Below are 5,371 nucleotides of genomic sequence, written 5' to 3' on the forward strand. Positions count from 1 at the left end.
AAGGGGGGATTTCACTTGGTCGTGGGATTTTCGACCGAGTTAATTCGGTCTGGACCCACGACCAGGTTCTGGTCGACCATTTTTTTGTTTTTTTTGAGTTTATGTTTTTATCTTTTTTTATGTTAGATATATTTGATAATGTCATGTGTAATATGATTTGTGTTTAGTTTTCAGATCTTACCTAACAGGGCAAATCAGTACTTAACTGGAAATCAGCACTTATACTAAAGACAGAACTTAAGATATCATAACTTAAGTTATCAGAACTTAAGTTATCAGAAGATATTTTATCAGGAGATAATATCAGGACTTAAGATGACTTTCAGATAAGGCAGGCGACTGATTGAAAGGAAAGAAGATCGAGACTAAGACAGAAAGAAATATGCATGAAGAAAGAATTCTATGAAGAATAGAATACTTGGAAGAAAAGATAACTAGTTGATATATTTTAGGAAGCTGAATTATATTCCATATCAATTAGAACATTATCTTGTAACCGTGTAGTATATAAACACAGGCATAGGGTTTACACTATAACTGTTATCATTATCGAAGTTATTATTCTTTGTAACCCTAGCAGCTCTCATGATAATTTGCTCATGACTGAGAGAGGACAGTTCCATATTGTAACAGAGTTTATTGTGTTGAATAAAATTTGTGTTCAGTTACTTGTGTTCTTAATTTCGATTTGATTGTGCTAAACACTGTATTCAACCCTCTTCTACAGTGTGTGTGACCTAACAAGTGGTATCAGAGTAATCTGTTAACACATAAACAGTTTAAGATCCAAAAACAAACATGTCTGAAGAAGAAACTCCAACCAAGCCCACCAAAAGTGAAGAACCTCCAAAAACCATAACCCATAGTCGATATGAGACTATAAGAGTTCCCATGTTGAAACCTTCTGAGTATTCCATATGGAAAGTGAAGATGGCTATGTTTCTGAAAGCTACAGATCCAGAATATCTCGACAGGATTAATGAAGGACCACATATGCCAGCCAAACTCTCTGTGGAAGTTGCAGGTCAGCCAGCAAAGTCTGTACCAAGGGAGAAAAGTGATTACACTGCTGAAGATATCTCATCGATTACGAAGGATGCAAAGGTAAGACACTTGCTGCACAGTGGCATTGATAATGTCATGTCAAACAGGGTAATTCAATGCAAGACTGCAAAAGAGATATGGGATGCTTTGAAAACAAGGTGTCAGGGAACTGATTCAATCAAGAAGAACAGGACGACTATACTCACTCCAAGAGTATGAGCACTTTGACTCAAAGCCTGATGAGTCATTAACTGATTTATATGACGGATTTGTCAAACTCTTGAATAATTTGTCACTAGTTGACAAAGAGTATGATATTGAAGATTCAAATCTTAAATTCCTGTTAGCTCTTCCTGAAAGATGGGATTTGAAAGCCACAATAATTAAAGACAACTATAATCTTGATGAAATAACTCTTGATGAAATTTATGGGATGCTCAAGAGTCATGAACTTGAGATGGAACAAAGAAGCAAGAGGAATGGAAGAAAGTCAAGGACAGTTGCTTTTGTGGCTGAGGAGGAAAGTCCCAAACTTGCTGCCTCAAAGAAAGGCAAGGGCAAGGCTCTCATCACAAATTCTGATACTGAGTCATCAAGTTCTGATAGTGATGATGACTCAGAAACTGAAAGTATACCTGAGATGGACCCTGATAAGGAGATGATGAAGCTGTGTGCTTTTATGGTGAAAGGAATCACAAAGATTGCATACAGGAAATTCAGGAGAGGAAATAAGTTTTCCAAGAAAGGTGCAAGTTCTAAAAAGAAAGGTTTCAGAAAATCTGAAGGCAAAGGAGGAAAGTCTGACGGAGGAGATTACTCAAATGTTAAATGCTACAATTGTGGTGAGAAAGGCCACATATCTCCTGATTGCAGAAAAGGGAAGAGTGACCAAGGCAAGGCTTTTGTCACAAAGAAGAAAAGCTGGTTAGATGCTTCAGATTCTGAGGATGAGAAAAACTATGCCTTAATGGCAAATGCTGATAGCAGTTCTGATACTGCTGACTTAAAGGTACCTCAAACTACTTATGCCTTTCATACTAACTTCTGAAAATCTTGCTTATAAAAAGAGGAATGATTATCTAGAAAAAGAGTTAGTCATGTTCCATCAAACTCAGAAAGATAGAGATGATGCCTTTTATGTTAGGGATGAAGTGCTAAAAATGAATGAATCTTTAAAAACTGAGTTAGAAAAGGAAAGAGAGATTATCAAGACTTGGACTAACTCTGGTAAAGCAACTTAGGATATTCTTAGTAGTGGAAACTGGAAAGAGGGCTTAGGTTATGGAGATGATAAGAACAGTAAGGGAACTATAGAAACTGAGCCTATAGTAATTAAACAAAAACCAAAGGTAAATCATGTTAAGTTTGTAACCGCAAAATCTAATATTGAGAAATCAGAAGTTAAGGAGAAAGTAACTTCTGACAAACCTAAACAGGATAGGCCAACTGAAGTTAACATAGGCTTAATGACAAAGAAGCAGCTTAAGCATAAGCTGAAAGATGTTAAGAATGTAAACCAGGTAAAGCCACCTAGGAAAAATAGGAATGGAAAGGAAGGTGTGAACAAAAGTAATAATTATAAGCCTGTTCCTAATGCTCCTAGAAAAACATGTCATAACTGTGGAAATTCTAACCATCTGGCTTCTTTTTGCAGGAAAAATAAGAACATAAACACCTTACCCTCTAAGTCAGGAGTTAAGAGTCAGTCTGTTAGATATAAGCCACAAAATCCTTATTTTCATTGTGGTAGTGTATGGCATTCTATTTATACTTGTAAGGAATATAATAGTTTGTACTATGATTATTATCAAATAAAACCTTCTGTAAAGAAAGTTAGCATTATTCCTTCTAGTGTAAGTTCTGATGCAAAGTCTAATATTGCAAATTTTGATAAAAAAACTGTTAACATAAACTCTGATGCTAAATCTGCTGCAAATGTTAACAAACTTAAAAAGGCCAAAGGATCCAAGGAAGTCTGGGTCCTTAAAACTAATCATTAGTGGTCTTTGTGATTGCAGGGCAACATGAAAAACATCCTAGTTCTGGAAAGAGGATGTTCAGGACATATGACTGGAAATAAAGCCCTGCTATCAGATTTTGTGGAGAAAGCTGGCCCAAGTGTTTCTTATGGAGATGGCAACATTGGAAAAACTCTGGGATATGGCAATATCAATCATGGGAATGTCATCATTGAAACCGTAGCTCTGGTCTCAGGACTTAAACACAATCTGCTGAGTGTGAGTCAAATCTGTGACAGAGGTTATCATGTGGATTTCTTTGAAGAACACTGTGAAGTTGTAAGCAAATTTACAGGTAAAGTTGTTTTGAAAGGATACAGGCATGGTAACATTTATGAAGCCAAGCTTTCAACAAGTACTGATGGTTCTGCAATCTGTCTGTTAAGTAGAGCATCAATTGAAGAAAGCTGGGATTGGCACAAGAAACTCTCTCATTTAAATTTTAACAATATAAATGAACTAGTCAAGAAAGATCTTGTGAAAGGACTGCCAAGATCAGTATTTGCTCCTGATGGTCTTTGTGATTCATGTCAAAAGGAAAAATAAAGAAAATCTTCATTCAAGAGCAAGACTGAATCATCAATTCTTGAGCCTTATCACCTACTACATGTTGATCTATTTGGTCCAGTTAACGTCATGTCTATTGTAAAGACAAAAAATGCTATGGTCATAGTGGATGAGTTCATCAGATACAAATGGGTATATTTCTTGCACACAAAAAGTTAAACTGCATCTATCTTGATTGATCATGTCAAGCAACTGGATAAATTGGTCAAAGATTCTGTGAAGATCATAAGAAGTGATAATGGCACTGAGTTCAAGAATTTGATCATGGAAGAGTTCTACAAAGACCATGGAATAAAGCAGGAATTTTCTGCTCCTGGAACTCCACACTAAAATGGAGTTGTTGAAAGAAAGAATAGAACTCTTATTGAAGCTGCACGAACTATGCTTGATGAAGCAAAGTTGCCAACCTACTTTTGGGCTGAAGCTGTGCAGACTGCTTGTTTTATTCAGAATGCAACACTTATCAACAAGCATGGAAAACCACCATATGAGATGGTGAAGAAAAAGAAACCAAATCTGAAGTATTTTCATGTATTTGGATGTAAGTGTTTTGTTCTTAAGACTCATCCCGAACAGCTATCCAAATTTGATTTAAAAGATGATGAAGGAATTTTTGTTGGATATCCACTTTCCACAAAAGCTTTCAGAGTTTACAATTTAAGAATAAGGTTTGTCATGGAATCTATCAATTTCTCTTTTAATGATAAGAAGATTACTGGACTTGAAGATTTCAATGATCATGATCAGCTGAGTTTCGAAAATGAAGTTTTAAATTATGATTCTGTAAATCCTGACAGTCTAAATCCTGATATTGCAAACTCTGATGGATTAAACTCTGGTGTTGTTAGATATATTTGATAATGTCATGTGTAATATGATTTGTGTTTAGTTTTCAGATCTTACCTAACAGGGCAAATCAGTACTTAACTGGAAATCAACACTTAAACTGAAGACAGAACTTAAGATATCAGTACTTAAGTTATCAGAACTTAAGTTATTAGAAGATATTTATCGGGAGATAATATCAGGACTTAAGATGACTTTCAGATAAGGCAGGCAGCTGATTGAAAGTAAAGAAGATCGAGACTAAGAAAGAAAGAAATATGCATGAAGAAAGAATTCTATGAAGAATAGAATACTTGGAAGAAAAGATAACTAGTTGATATATTTTAGGAAGCTGAATTATATTCCATATCAATTAGAACATTATCTTGTAACCGTGTAGTATATAAACACAGGCATGAGGTTTACACTATAAGTGTTATCATTATCGAAGTTATTATTCTTTGTAACCCTAGCAGCTCTCGTGAAAATTTATTCAGCACTGAGAGAGGACAGTTCCATATTGTAACAGAGTTTATTGTGTTGAATAAAATCTGTGTACAGTTACTTGTGTTCTTAATTTCGATTTGATTGTGCTAAACACTGTATTCAACCCCCTTCTATAGTGTGTGTGACCGAACAAGTGGTATCAGAGTAATCTGTTAACACACAAACAGTTTAAGATCCAAAAACTATCATGTCTGAAGAAGAAACTCCAACCAAGCCCACCAAAAGTGAAAAACCTCCAAAAACCATAACCCATAGTCGATATGAGACTATAAGAGTTCCCATGTTGAAACCTTCTGAGTATTCCAAATGGAAAGTGAAGATGGCTATGTTTCTGGAAGCTACAGATCCAGAATATCTCGACAGGATTAATGAAGGACCATATATGCCAACCAAACTCTCTGTAGAAGTTG

Source organism: Apium graveolens, chromosome 4, assembly GCF_009905375.1.
Source record: "Apium graveolens cultivar Ventura chromosome 4, ASM990537v1, whole genome shotgun sequence".
Classification (NCBI taxonomy): Eukaryota; Viridiplantae; Streptophyta; class Magnoliopsida; order Apiales; family Apiaceae; genus Apium; species Apium graveolens.